The 16,634-nt window shown below is 24.8% G+C and overlaps 1 protein-coding gene across 2 annotated transcripts in view; it reads right to left on the reverse strand.

Annotated features, from left to right (window-relative positions):
• Positions 1 to 15,376, reverse strand: part of LOC126907734 (potassium voltage-gated channel protein Shaw-like) — an 86,175-nt gene extending 70,799 nt beyond the window's left edge. For both annotated transcript variants that reach the window (XM_050689297.1, XM_050689295.1), the window contains exon 1: positions 15,138 to 15,376. The gene's annotated coding sequence lies outside the window, so the exon portion shown is untranslated. The remainder of the gene's footprint in view (positions 1 to 15,137) is intronic.
• Positions 15,377 to 16,634: the final 1,258 nt, after the last annotated feature.

Genomic DNA, 16,634 nt, shown 5'->3' on the forward strand with positions numbered 1-16,634 from the left:
CTTTGGCTATGTCGAGGATAAGATATAAGGAGAGTGTATGAATGAATGTAGAATGAATTTTATATTACATAATTATAAAAATTAAATGTATTTTACAAAAATCATAAAATCTTATATACACCAATGTAAAATAGGGGGACACTTAATACTAATGCCACAATAGCGCTGATCTAATCAAAAAATCAATTATAAAATAAGGTTTGTCTTAGAAAGAAGATGAACAAGCATTATACTTATCTGCTAGTTGAAACGGCGGATGATAATGTTATATATTGAAAGGATGAATTGAAATCAAATGCAAGTAGTTGACCAACGCGCACAATATGTTGTGAACGGTATTTTGATGTATCTAAGAAATTATGTAGACCCAACGACAATATACTGAGCGCACAGGGTACAACAATAACAAAGGTGATATTTTACTTTTATAACTAAACGAATACAAAACTAGTGACTTGCAAACGCCATAGAACTTATAGCTGAAGAAGCGTTAAGAATGCGGCGACAATGCAAACATAGAGAGAAGACCGACAACAACTCGATGTAATACAACGATAACATGAATAAGCACAACAAAATTTCTCGACAGCATATTCAACCGATATGTATCCAACGAATATAGTATTGTAATTTTTACGAAGAAATAATAAAAAATTATTAAGTAGTTATTACTTTTATGACAAACTTATATAAAAATTGAAGGTCTTGATGCAATACTTAAAAAAAAAATAATTGTTTGTAATTTATAAATAAATTTACTAGTTTACAAGGAATTCTTATCCGAGACCAAAATATACTTTTCTAAACCAATTTTTGCGCCGATTTCAGAACTGCAATTAGAGTTTCACATATGGCCTAAAAAGTAACAAAATCTTTCTAATTAATATAACAAATATTTATATTTGATTATTTGGTTACGTATAAAAAATCAATAAATATATTTTAATTAAAAATAAGTTGAATAATTTTTTTTTCTATATGTATTTTTAAGTTTTAAACACCCCTTGTATAAAGGTAAATGGTCCGATTTAAAAAAAAAAGTATGTCACGTAAAAGGAATATATACATAATATTTATCATAACAAAAACTATACGGATCCATACATTTTTGAAAACGTTATGACAGTTTTGAGTAAATAAAATGACGAAAATTACCAATTTTTAAATTTGTAATTTTTTTTTAGATTTCCCCCATTTACGGGGAACGAGGGAATTTGTTCACTTTTTTTGGATAATGCCTTCGACTAAATACGATTTGTGATCTTTTGACATATCGCTGAAAGAAATCGGTTCAATGGGAGCTGAGAAAAAGTGGTAACAGGCATAAAAAAAAACACATCATAGTAAAATTAATATCTTCTCAGCTTCACATCGAAGCTAAAAAAACAGTTGAATATGTCATAAAAGATAAAAAAAAATATATTTTAATATTACATAAGGTATTTCATTATANACACATCATAGTAAAATTAATATCTTCTCAGCTTCGCATCGAAGCTAAAAAAACAGTTGAATATGTCATAAAAGATAAAAAAAAATATATTTTAATATTACATAAGGTATTTCATTATATTTTATATTAATTTTTTTGACTTAATTTCGCCTTATAAAGCCTGTATGGGCTTTATTTTCCTCAACCTCAGAGCAACGCAACTAACGAGTATGTTTTCAATTATGCCAACGGGCACTAAATAAATAGACAATATGAAACTACGTTATATTTTCCATCTTGTACATCTGAACACTACACACAGAGTCGTGTACTAATTCTTTTTAAAATTAGAGGTACGCGTACGTGACAATCACTGTAAATAAAGTTTTGTTTGGCTTTACTTTAAGTTAAGAACAGTTTATATAAGCAATGGCTCGACGTTTTTTCCTTATTCCTTTAACAACGTTCGTCATTTATAGCTTTATTTAAAGGTTAAATAATTTTATAACAAAAATTTTTATTTAAAATTACTTATATTGAAATGCTTTAACTCAAAACTATGTAGTTACATAATTTTTTTCACCATTTAAAAAAATATACGTTTAAATTTCATTTTTGTACGCTAATGATACTATTACTACGTAAATACAAAATTTGTCTTAATTTTAGTAAAAAAATTAATCTTTTTAAATCGTTTAGTAGTTGTATGCATTTAATTATCTTAGTCTAACGCATTTCAATCAAATTACTATGTATTTAGTTTTAGTTTAGTAAACTTAAACACAAAAGCTTTTATTTATTTTTTAACATAAAGGAACAATAGTTTATTAGTTTTCAGAAGAATTAAGTCTTATTAGAAATATTCGTAGAGTGATGTCTTTAAGTAAGAGTCTAATATTAAGAAAATCAGATTATCAATCATGTGGACAGCACCAACAATGACAAAAGTCTTACTCAAGAAAAATGTTCAAAGGTAAACTTGTTATCAGTATTCATCACGGTCCATGAGCGTTCATTATTTACCAATTCATCTCAACAAAAAAATCTTTTTCGTCAATCTATTAACAAAAATCTATCTCAGATCCAATTACCCCAAATTGCATTTGCTGTAATTAACGTCATTATTTAAGTTTACATGTCAAATTTTTACTCATAACAAAAAGTTGTGATATTCATTTTATTAGTAGACTAAATAACGTTAACTTATTATACGTGTAGGTAATTTTAACACTATATCATTTCATATTTATAAATATATATATATATGTGTGTGTGTGTGTGTAAATATTAATTGTTTCGTATACTATGTATTAGAATAATCACATTAAGACAACTATTGAATTATATTAATTATATATAACTCATGCTATTGCATATAATAATATGCACTAGCTTGAGTTTATTTATAATAAAATGTTTATTCCGAAGGTTTAACTTAAGGTCTTGGAGAAAAATGTCATCAAATAATATTATCAAAAAAACAATGTATGAATTTTATATTTGTGTAAAATAATTTCAAGAAATTTTAAAATTCAAATATATTTCACTGTCTATAATAACATCACATCATTTAGTGTATTTCAAACCAATACAATCTAAATTGAACCTTCAAATATTACTACCAACTATACAAAATCTAATGTATTTGTATTTCTAACTATAAATTTAAATTTTATTTATCACCTGTTAACATGTTTACAAGAAAGTTCCTTACACTATAAAAATTAAAGTATAGTTTAACTCGTAAATCTTATATGCTTGTAAATATTATTTTCGAAGATATCACACCATTTCTGTGGAAATAAATTGATAAGTTAAAAGTATATTTTTTCATACGTATATAATCAGCTCTTAAGTACAAGTTGTGTTATTTTATATTTCTTCTATATACAACCCATTATTAAACAAAAACTCTTAATGTATGCTGTTCTATGGGTTATTGGATTTCTTTGCAAACATTGAACTAAGTGAACCCAAAGTACCGCAATAAAATTTAGTAGAACTAAAATCCTCCCCTTAGGCGACCTACATTAAGTGAATTATAGTGCAACACATAAATACATTAAAAATATAATGTAATTTCTATACTTTTCAGAGCAATATACCTTTTTTAGAAACATAAAAGTACTCAAGAAAAAACTATACTAAAATGGAAGAAATAAAATATTTCATTCTCTTTGAAAATTGAATTTTTAGGAAACAAATTTAAAGTGAGAGTATAAAGTGTCACAATGGTTGATTAGCAAATAACAAAAATAATGAAAATTATTTTATGTTTTTAGACAAATATTCACTTATAATTCTTTATTAAACAATAACTTACATATTAAAGGGATTGAAAAAATATATAATCTTCAAAAGAATTAATAATGAAAACCTCTTTCCTTTAACCCTAAATAAGTCGCTATGGAAAAATAAAAAATACTTTGTTCATTTTATGTCATCTCACGATTTTGTAAGTTTTCAATTTTTCATGCTTTCTGCACCTAGTTATCCCTTTATTTGAGTATCCTAGTCACGTAACAAATAAGAACTAACATTTATAAAAACTTGGTCATTTTGCCATTGTGTTAAACAGACTTCTGAATTTATTTTATCTTAAATACAAAATGTAATTTAATTGAACTTTTACATGAATTAATCATTTTTTAATTTCAAAACAATCTTAAATTACTTATAATTTTATAAAAAAAAAAAACAATCCAACTTAAAATACTTATAAATTTAATGGACCCATAGTTAATAATTTTGTAATTAACTTAAACAGAGTATTTTAAAATGTCTTCATCCTATCTATTTTGTTCTATCGTTTTCTGTTTAATAATTATACTTTTGAACAAAAAAAAACAAATAAAGATAATAAATTGGGTGTATTAAAGCCAAATACAAAATTTCCTTCACTTCAATTAGACTCCCAATCTCTTCCATACTTAATTTTGAAGAATTTCAAGCTAAATAATAATTATAAAATAATATCAAGAATTGTTGTTTTATTTAAAGTGATAATAATAATTATTAAATGAAATAATTTTTTTAGAATCAAAAACGCCTTTATTGACTAGAACTTGGCTAATAAGTAAGTATAAGCATACTAAACAAATAATAATAAATATTTTAAACAACACTAGGAAAAATAAGATTAAATGGCTCTCCTGAGTTAGGTATCCACTAGCTTACAGTGGCTACTGTTTCCCCACAACGGATCGCAATATTATGCTGATGAATACACCAAAGCCGTTGACGTATATAGTACCTGAGTATTTGCGCCCCATATAGTGCTAGCTAGTCTAGAGATAAGTGATATTCTTGTTTTTAGTTTAGCTGCCAGTTTCGGTGGATGGGATTTAAATGTGAGTGTGCGGTTTAAAGTTACTCCTAGTAATAGTAGCAAGTAGGGTTGGCCGCAGAAACTCACGTTTCATTTCCGAGGGACCTTCATGTTATTTAAATAGATTCTACAATTGAAATATTCTGTACTATAATCCGTGTAATTATATCCTGTAGTTTTCCATAACATACTAATATTCATAAATATTCCGTACTTAGTATCACCTATAATTTTGTTCGCTGCAATGTTGTTAAATTTCATTTTAATTCTAATTTTTTTATATGTAAATACTCGTTTATTACTAATTAGTAATAATCTCTAACATTAGAGGTGATAGAAACTAGCTCATTGCAGAATTGAAATCAACGCGAAAATTTGACCTAGAAAAGTATATTTTTGAAAGAAAATTCCATGTACCCATATATTTATTCAAAATTAACAAAAAATTATTTTCTGAAAAGTTTTGCATCAGTTTTTTAAATCAATTTTTATACACATTTGTCATAGAAGTAACGAAATATACAACTGCTTTAAAATTTTTTATAATATTTTAGTAATAATAACAATATTAAATTTTTGAATATTAATTTCAGTTATAATTATTATAATAAGAATTTATTCATATATTATATTTATAAATCAAAGAACTAATAATCAGAATATAATTATGGAAATAAGAGTTAATGTTGCTTTTGGAATAATCCATCAATTTCTTAAAATTAAACAATATCAATAGATTAGCACTGAGACGTTTCTTATGATAGTGATTTTAATCACAATCAGATGTCATCTATCTTGTTCCAACTATGCCACGTCTACACTACGCAGCGACCCCTACTGTGCTAACGTTTTTTTTTGAATTGTATTCATTAACAGAATTTTATTTTTTCTTAGATTCCTTTGCTAAATATAAATTTACTGGTAAGTACGTGGATTATTTTCATATTAAATATGTTTTAAATTGATTAGTGTAAATTTTTACTACAAGTAACTAACAGACAATGTTATAATCATATGTGCAAATAATTTAGTTTACTAAAATACTGTACTCTATGCCCTTGGGACGTAATTGCTATTGTTTTTTTATTTTTTGTTGAAATAAATATTATTTTTGGATTATACTAGGGCGGCAACAAGTATAGGACTATTGCAATTTTTTGATATTTTATTTTTAAATTATTTTAATCTAACAAACTTTATTTACAAACACTAAATAAGAATCAAAATAGAACGAATTTGTTCAATGAATACAATTTAATTTCATGGAAAAATTATATCATATTTAAATAAATGGGTGATGACTTTGTTAAATGTCTAGATTATTAAACGATTAACAGATAAATCCCAAACATTATATATAATAATAAAAATCTAACAACTTTAGATGTTATTCTAATTTTTATACATAAGTGGGACGAAAAGTACGACCGAGAAATGACTGTTGATAAAAATGGCAGCACCTACTCAACTCCAGTCATTACTTTAAATTGTTAATAACTGGTCCAAAAGTTGTTTTCGACCAGTCATTTTCTTAATTAGGTTATTTTCCATTTAATAAGCTAATTAAATAACAAGGGATGATTGAAAAAATAATTATGAGTTAATAACTCAAGAAATATGAACAACTAAAATAAATTAAACATTATTTTGATAAATATGTGTCATAATAAAATTATTTTTTTTGTTCTTATTTTTCATACTTTATAAGTATATGTACTATTTAATAGATTTAATAATTTACTACTAAGTTTTATGTAATTGTAATATATTGTTATATTATTTTAATAATTTTAATAGTACAGACATACAATCATATATGTTTTAACGTAGTTGTGTATAATTTCGACTAACTATTGTTGTTATTGGTACGTTTGTAAGGTTATGAAAACATAATAAATCAAATTTTGCCCGTAAAGGATAAATTTGGTAACTTTTATTGAAACAGTCATTACAATTCAATAATTAATGTTATTAAATAGTATATATCTAGTTTGTTATGTTTTGTTTATCATTTTTATTGTTATTGTCAACTTTTGTTGACTTTTGAGGTCATAAGATTTTTTTTTTGTTGTTAATAAAATACATGAGCTTATAGCTTGTGTCTTCTGTTCTTTATTAAAAACATGTGTATTAAAGAATCTTAAATAAAGGCATTTTCTTCTTTATTACGAATTTCTACAACTTTCATAGGTTTGAAAATAATAAAAGATCGGGTCGCCAACTTAATGGACGATAAAATATATTTTCGAATCACAGTAAGGTTTTTAAAAACAAATATAGAAAACTAAGCATCGAAATTAAATTAATATTTTTGAAATAATGAGAATTAAAAAAAAAAATATATTTTTCAATTTTTATCATAATTAAGTTAAGCAAAATATTACATTTTGTAACTGAAATCCGTTTAGCCGCTTACAGTTGATGTACACGAAAACTTCACATAACCATCCTAAACATAAAAACATGAGGCTGGTTCGGCCAGTGCAACGAAAAATATAATTACAAAGATAATACAGCGGATCCTTGAAAAAAAAATGTAATAATATTCTCAAAAAAAAAAAAATGTTACAGCGCATAACAAAACTAGCCACAGCCAGACCTTACACCCAGAGAAAAACCTCGATCTATATAATAAATTCATTGTTCAATATGATAAATATGTCATTACTATTGAATCTATGATATATTTATCAATATGATAATTTTTTTTCTTGTCTTGAACAATAATTATTTATAAGAATAATTATTTTGTTCGTATTAATAAAACATTATCATAAACCCTTGATAAAATTTCTCTATCAAAATTGATTGAGGTTTTTCTTTGGGTGTAACGCACATCGTTACTAGACCTGAAGTTCTGGTGGAAATGCTCTGGATAGACTTTAGAGGTAGGGGTAGATAGATTGTGAAATAGTTTCTAAAATTATCAAGAAAATTTAAAATTAAGATTTATCAGAAGGTGACAATGTAGTTGATAAGTAGTGCATATGACGTCGTGAGGATAAAAGAGAGAGGTAAGTGTACACACAAATGCTGTCAATGAGCCGTTTCGAAGTAGTGCACGGCACAAAAATCTTATTATGATTGCTGTAGATAATAAACGCCGCACAACACGCAGTTGGCTCAACAAAAGTAAATAATTATTAACATATTAAAAAAATATGCAAAATTGAGCGGTACCTTTTTGTTACGTTACACAATGTATTTTGATTTTAATTTATATTTTTAAACAATTTATTAAATTATTCAATTATATATAATGTTTTAAGTGATAGTGTTTTTATATATTTAGTCTTACTTATTATATATTGTTTATGACACCTATTGTTTCAGTTAACATTATAAATATAATTTGTTTTTTTTTTATATACTTAAAAAGTTCTGCCTACTAAAGCCTAAATTAAAAATCCCATGAATGTTATATTTGTTATATATTATATATTTCACGGTTATAACATTTCATTAAAAATATTGTTTGTACATCTAACGTGTTACGAAGACGTTATCTCTAAATAATCCGGAATATTCCTACCAAACATACATACGTTACAAGGGGATGTGTATACAGTATTTGAAGGAAACATACAAACAATGTACAATATGAGTACAAACCATAATTTTTTATAAGTTTTGAAAAAAAACTGTTATTAACAAGCCCGAGGATATTCCCTTTACACCGAAGTAACAATGTATGGGATATTTCACGTCGCCATAGAACATTTAAAGAACATAAATGGTACATAACATTGCTAAGAGGGCAATCTTATTTTGAATTATGCGCAATCGTCCCAAAGGTGTAAATATTCTGCATATAATCATTCTGTTGGTAATCGTGATGGTAATTGTAATTGTTACACGGTGTGGGACAGTGTAGCCGAGTTAGTAATGCCTAATGCACACTGTCTTGGGTTCGAGACTAGGTTAAGGGTGGCTCCGTTTTCTGAGCGAGAAATAAGCTCACTATTTAGAGTCGCCATCCTTTTCTCCGGCAACAGACTAACCACCCATCTTAATGTATCCATAGTTAAGAAACTCCCTTTTAAGAGGAAGCCGCAATGGACTCTCAACGAGTCGTTAAAGCCAAAAAAAATATTATCGCGCCATTAGAATTTTTTTATTTCATAGAAAAACATTTTTTTTATGACTTTTAACTCAATGTATCTAATAATTTTATAATTTTGGTAGTAATAAAATATTAAGGCTTCATATAAAAAAGTGTACCTCTCAATGATAACGATCGCATATTGTTATATTTTAGTTTATTGAACTCTAAATTTTTATTTAAAATGAAAAATATATTTAAAATTATAATCTCGTTAAATAGGCTCATAATATCTACATTATTTAAAACTATAAAATAATTATTTATATAGAATGATTACAATACCGCGAATCACTCAATTATTCGGAAAATAAAAATTAAATTGAGAACTTCATTTTTTATTTCTTTTAGTAACATGTTTTTCTCAACTTATCAACCATGATAAGTATGATGGTATGTTTTAACTCATCCCTTATACATTATACGAATGTCAAATGGTAACATAATTAATTAGCTTATTTATTAGATTATGATCTTATAAAGAAAATTGATTAGTTAATAACAATTTATGACCATTACTTCGGCAGTTATTGACACTTTTATACCTAAGGAGAAGGTGTGCAGCTGAGAAATGTCTAGTGATAAAAATAACAATACCTGTGCCTTACTTCCAGTCATTATTTTAAATCGGTTTCACATTTTAAATAGCATTATCTAGTTTTATTTTTATAAATTTAATGATAGAACAGTATAGTTTTTGGTGTTAAAACTTTTCTAAAAATAGTTCTAATTGAATTTTATAAGGTATTTAAAAAGTGAACTAAACGGTAAACTATATATTTTATTTTTCTCAATTTTTAACAAAATTAAAAGCAACAACAATATGATTTGCACCTTCACAAGTTTTAAAATTTGTGAAGAAAAAATCAAAATTTTTGGGGTTTTAATATTTCTTAATAAAAACAAAACGAAGACTAAATAATATAAAATTATACTGTGCGCTTTTAAGTATAAAATTAATTTTAACTTATTTGTTTAAAACATTTTTAAACAATTAACCTAAAAGGTTGTGTTGGTTTAAATTCAACGGCCATTTTTAATGTATATTGTTATTAATTATACGTATACACACACCAAGATAAATAATTACTATGTATTTCAGATTAAAATAATTCACAAAGTAGTCATTTTTTTTTTTTGCGAAAATGTTTTGATAATAACTATTTATTATACATTAATTATTGTTAACATGAGTCTATTATTATGAATTTATAATATTGTATTTAAAAAAATGTTTAACCTTTTAAACATTTTAAGCTGTAATCATATTTTTAAGGGGTTCGTCTTACCAAGTTTACCCTTAAGTCTAGAATAATTTTAATATAGTTTATTGACATTAATTATATTTTATTCAATGTTCCTTTTCATAAAAATTTTGAAAGATGCGTGTATATCATAAAATTATTTTTTAAAAACATTAGCATAACTAATTTTAAAGAAATGAAAAAAAAAATATTAGAATGCATGTACTTTTTATATTCGAGTAACTTTTAATCATTTACATGTATAATACAATATGAATAAAAACTTTCCACCCACGCTGATTTTCTTTGTTTCAAGTCAACGTACGCACGTAATATGCGTATAAAAACGTCCATTTTATTTTAACGGCATACTTATAAGGGTTTTAATAAAATACAATGGCAAATATTTTACAGGAAAACGTTATTATTATGTTCACTTAATTCAAAACTTACAATACAAATTAAGCCATTCCAAATGAAAATGTTCAACACAAAGTGTTAACTCATTTTTGAGTTGGTATATTGAACTACGTCTCGTTATAAGTTTTCTAAGAGAAAATGCAACTAACCCTTCAACAGTATGTCGTAGTTATTATTTCAAAGTTAATCTAGTTTGAAGTATAATCGTCTTTTTTCTTACACTTGGCTAAATTCTATGTATTTAATGATATTTTCATCTACTCCTTTTTGATGACTCGAAAAGTTACAAGAAAAGAATAAAATATAAACACACTGTATGTGTATATATGGCACATTGTTTGTCACAAAAACAGGAAAATTAAACTTATAATGTATGTTTTTTTAATGCAACACTAAAAAAAAGTAGAGTGATTTCCAAAGCACACCTTTTACGTGCATTTTTTTTTCAAGTAAATTTATTTGACCAATTAATGTATCTTTGATTAATTATTTGATAGATTATACGTAAAACCTAATAAAACTAGAAATTGAAAATAATTTATATTATATTCAACGAACATTTTTTAATAAATTGATTTATGTATCCTAGTATACTGTGTTTGATTCTTTCAAAAAAAATGTTTAACTTTGGATAGTTTTGATGACCAATCTAAATAGAGTATTTTAAAAAATTGCCGTTTTCATTACTAATAATAGAATTAATTCTTAACGCGACCAATATTTACTATATATAAAACCCTTGTAATACTATTTTAAAATGCATACCTCTTTCTTAAATAATCTTTGCCAAGCAAACTGTTTGTTATGTGCTTCTGTTGGGAGCTTACATTTACATTTACATTTAAGTAAGATTTAATGAACGCCAGCAGTCGACCTAAAGTTTTACAAAATGTATATATTTTTTATTTGTTGTTTTGTATGTATTTATAGTTTACCTAATGGAACCGAACATTTAAAAAAAAAAATGTATTTTAAATCATATGAAAATGAACTACTCTATAATAAAATATGAACACATATTCAGAATGATGCAAAATATTATTATAATTTGTGTTTTTAAGATACAGAGTATTTTAATAAATCGTATAAGTATAGATTTTTAGCAGGTAATAAAATATGTTATGTATATTCTATAAAGAAAAAAGTGTTTACGGGTGATCAATCTTGAGTAAAACTCATTTTCTTAGAAACTATTGAACAATTTTAATTTTTGTAATGAGAAGAATTATTTTATTTAAAAAAACTCTACAATGATAAGTATTTCAATATTTTTGTTTATCCTTTCCATATTAAAAAAAACTTAAATTTAATTTTCTTAAATGAGAATCCTTATTTTTAACTTCATAATACAGTTGAAAAAATATTATAAACAATTTTGTTCTTATCAATTAATATTTTGTTGTTAAATATAACAAAAGTATACATTTTCCATTTTGTCTCATAAACAACTTTTTATTGACTAAGGTATTACCCAAAATACAGAAATATTATTTTTAATGCTTATGTTACTTATTAATAGTTGCATATATTTTCGTATTCAACACAAGTTAACTATCGTATGTTGTATGTCACTTTGCACAGTGGTCCAAAAACAAAAAAACGTGATCGAAATTAATTATGTCCTCATTATAGCCAAAATAACCCCAAAAATATTAAACCGTATGTTTTTGAGGGTGCCGATTTCAAAATTGACATTTTCATTAGAATACCCCATGTTTATAAAGTTAAAGTTTATTTTATTTTTATTAGAATTTTTGTGTTGCTAGTCAATTCATACATTTTTATGAGCATAAAGTCCGGATTTGTCATTTAATTTTGAATGAAACTCTCATTTGAAATATTGAAGGCGCAACCTGAATGTCTTCATTTACTTATTTTTGGTTTTTTATGCTTCTTCCGACAATAATATTTACAAGCTCTATTCTTTGCATCAATTTACCAATAATTTATTTCAATACATTTTTCAATGTAATTATTAATATTTCATTGTTAAAATAATAATAGTATCTATTGTATTTACCATGTGCAATGTACTTTAAAAAAAATTAAATAGAATCGAAAATAAACTTTTCCTTGACTCGTAAAATAATTATTTTCAAAGAAATATAAAATCTGAACTCAAAAACATTTAGTTTAATATATTTTATAATGTTTCATTTCAAAATTTAGACAACTTGTTAGCCATTTTTTTAGCCTAAATCCTTCATTACTCCTAAGTATTCCAATCTATGCAGCTAATTTTTTTAATCGATTCTATACGTCATAAACTAAAATTTTGTACAGTATCGGAAATTTCCCATTGATTCTTTTTTTTTTATATTAAAAGATTTAAAAAAAATTACTGAAAAATTGTGTTTACTTTAATTAAATTACTAAATAAAAAAAGGAGTTATAAATATAATTAAATTAAACCCCGAATTGTGTGATTTGACATAATATAATTAACTTGGAACAGTTTTCATTTATTAACCGTGCAAAATTTTTTTTAAAGATAAGTATTAAAATTTTTTTAAGTTAAAAAATAACTGTATTTGTTGACTCAACTGCTCTAGAAATAGATAAATAAGATTTTTTTTTGTTTATGTGCTATATTACTTTATTAAAGACTAATAAAGTAATATAGCACATCTACAACAGATTCAAAAAAATCGATTATGTTTTTCAATTTTAGACAATACCGTGGTGTGAAAATTTTACATTGATAACTATCACAAAATATTATGGATGATCTATTAAAATAGATTATTCATACTTTTACTGTTAAAAAAAACCAAATGATTGATAAATTTTTACATTAAATCCAAATTTTAAAATACAAACGCTTGATAGAATAAAAAAAAATTATTAGAAGAAAATTATTTGTAATTTTTTTCTATCATATTCTCAGTTAAAAATAGTTGTTATTTTTATACTAATCAAGACCAAAAAGTTTTTATTGAAGGAATGTAATAATCAATGCCGTTAAATTTTCTGCTTAGATTTTACTAAATTATCAAACATTAATGTAAGATTTTATTCCTTTATAGATTATATTTGGTTTTAAAATTACATTCTGCATAACATTATGAACACATCTTTTAAAGTCCATGTAACAATACAGTATAACCCAACCAATTTCTGTGCGATTACTATAACGGCAGAATCGCTCTTATGAACTACACCTGTTGGTAACAAGGTTACTTAAGCTTATAGCTTAAATGTAATTTGACAATTTCCTTTAGTTACTTCACTTGTATAAATCAATGAATTACTATCACCATATGTTTTCCATTATAACTATTACGAATAATTTAAAAATAATTTGATAAAGACATATTTAATTTGCAACAGCACTTTTTTGTGAAAAAATTTATTAATAAATCGAAAATATGTCACTAACGTATTGCAATAAATATATATATATATCAAAAAATCCTATTATCTCATAATATTACATTATATAAAAATTATTGGTATAATTTTAATTATATTTTCATACAAGTAATGAGTAATAACAAATAAACTCATTAATATTAAAATAATAATACATTTTTGGTAAACAGTGAGTATATCACATTGAAAATCAGGGATGTTCAGAGGGTCTGAACCCCAGACACCGGTATTTATGCATTAATTAATATTTAGGATAATATTATTTAGGATACGTATTTCAACAATTATATTCTTTGAGGACCCCTCCAAAAAACTGTCAAAAATCTGCCATTGATGCAAATGCAAATAAACGACTAATTTATTGATAAAACTTATAAATAGCAACGTTGTATTACTTATTTCATATAATTTAATTTTTTTTAACAATAATTACGTACTAATTATGTAAAATGACTCTTAACATAATTTTAATAAGATATTTATTCACATTTAAAACTTAACACACAGCGATATGTTATTTTTTCGTACAAGTTTAGTAAGTATAATGTAACTTTCACACATAGCTACAAGTTACAAAAAATCTCTTATAACCTCTTTAATTCGTATTCTTTAAAAATACATAGTCAACATAAGTTCCAACAAGTTTTTAAAAAAGTAAAATTAAACGCACTACGTACTATTCTTGCTTATACACAATCAATTTCAAAATTAATTAGAAAATACACAAAAAAACTACGGAAACTAACATTACCTTATATGTTTTGAATTGTGCAGAATAAGGGTTTTTAGTTAATTCGCAAAATTGAATTATTTTGCAAAAAAACAATAATACCAATAAAAATTTTAAAGTTAAGGTATTTATATAATAATGAATAATTTACATAATTACTATAATTGTAATTAAAAAAAATCAGTTTGTCAATTGTCTATGCTAAACATCTAGTCAACCTAAAGCGACCTTAAAATAAATCCAATTAGGTTTCTTCTTATATAGAGTTGACACATTTTATAACGACAGCAATGACATAAAATAAGTCAGGGCAATAAACAAATTAAAATGTACATTAGATTTAAAAAAAACGTTAACACATAAATCAAATATTGTGTCATTGTTTTAGGCGCCTAATTCTTATAACATTTCTTTATCAGGCTTTTTAATGTAGTTAATCATTTGGCGTTTAATTATTTTATTCTATAAAATAAAGTGGGCTTATATTCATAGTATGTATAAGTACTTACTGATTACTTTGAATAAATTTTTTAAATGGATAAACTTTAAAAACTTAACAATTCATTCACTTATACATTTTCCCAACTACTATTTAAGAATTAAATTACACTACTCCATTATATTAATGACGATGATTAAATGGAAACAGATAAATTTCGTAAAAGAGTGATAAACGTCTCTAACAAAACGTATACCCGTACAGTACTGAAAGACTATTACAGAAAAGCCCGCGCGGACTACTACCGATATCATGGCGTAATCGTTCGGATCATAGTAGCCATAGCAACGTCATCGCCGTGACCGCCGCCACTGACGCCGGTACAGTATACCTGGTATTTGGTAAGCTATGCAATTAATTTAAGCTAGCATATGACAACTATATTCAATAGATATTAAAATTTATTCAGGTTGTATACAATTTTATATAGTTATAGTTTAATATTTCTGTTTATTTTAACACCAACATTTATATAACTCTCAATTCCTACATTTTCTCTCAAATATCTGATCATTATTACTATTATTGAACAAAAAAAATAACAAATGAGATCTCACTTAAATTAAAGAATCATGATCTCCATAAATGCCATGAAATAAAAATAATTAAACATGATAGGACACTTTAAAACCATAATCGAAGAGTAAACATTCAAAAATATCTACAAATCTCTCGTGAAATACACATCGAAATTTTGATAAAAATAAATACAGATAGTGAGCATAGTAGATTTAAGTTCAATAATATAACCTTGTTACACGACACTGAATTACACATAATTTTCTATATAGCAATTATCAATTTACTAATCAATATTATTTCAAGTGTCAATAATAATAAATAAAAACTCGTGTCGAGTAAGATATATTAAAACTTCAAAAGATCACAAATCGTATCTAGTCGAAGACATTATACTCAAAAATTGAAAAAAATTCCTTTGTTTCCCGTAAATGGAGGAAATCTCCAAAAAAATTACAAATTTAAAATGGGTAATTTTCACATTTTTTCAATTTTTTTACTTAAAACTGCTATAACTTTTTTAAAAATGACTAAATCAATAAATATATTTTTTTTTATAGATGTACTATGTCTTTACTTATAATTTGGTATATTTTTTTATAAATGTGAATTTTTCCCTGCCCAAAAATGGAGTTTAAAATAACAACTTTTTCACAAAAAATTAACTTTTTCAACTAAACTTTTGAAAGTGTTCCGGAAAGTCTGACACTTTTATACATACCTTAAATTAAATCTAAAGTAATATACTTTTTTATGGAAAAAAACTTTCGGACTTTATTTTGTCTTTACGGTAAAAACAGACATTAAAGTTAATAAAAGAATTACGATTTTTATAAAAAAATTCTTTTTTATATTTTTAACTTTATAATACTATAATTTTTTTGAAAAATGTATGGATCAATATAATATTCTTTTATAGATGCATTTTGTCTTTATCTATCATTTGGTATATTATTTTTTATAAATCTGAACCTTTATCTGCCCACAA

This window comes from Daktulosphaira vitifoliae, unplaced genomic scaffold (genome assembly GCF_025091365.1).
Source record: "Daktulosphaira vitifoliae isolate Bord-2020 unplaced genomic scaffold, ASM2509136v1 Scaffold_5, whole genome shotgun sequence".
In the NCBI taxonomy this organism is placed as follows: domain Eukaryota; kingdom Metazoa; phylum Arthropoda; class Insecta; order Hemiptera; family Phylloxeridae; genus Daktulosphaira; species Daktulosphaira vitifoliae.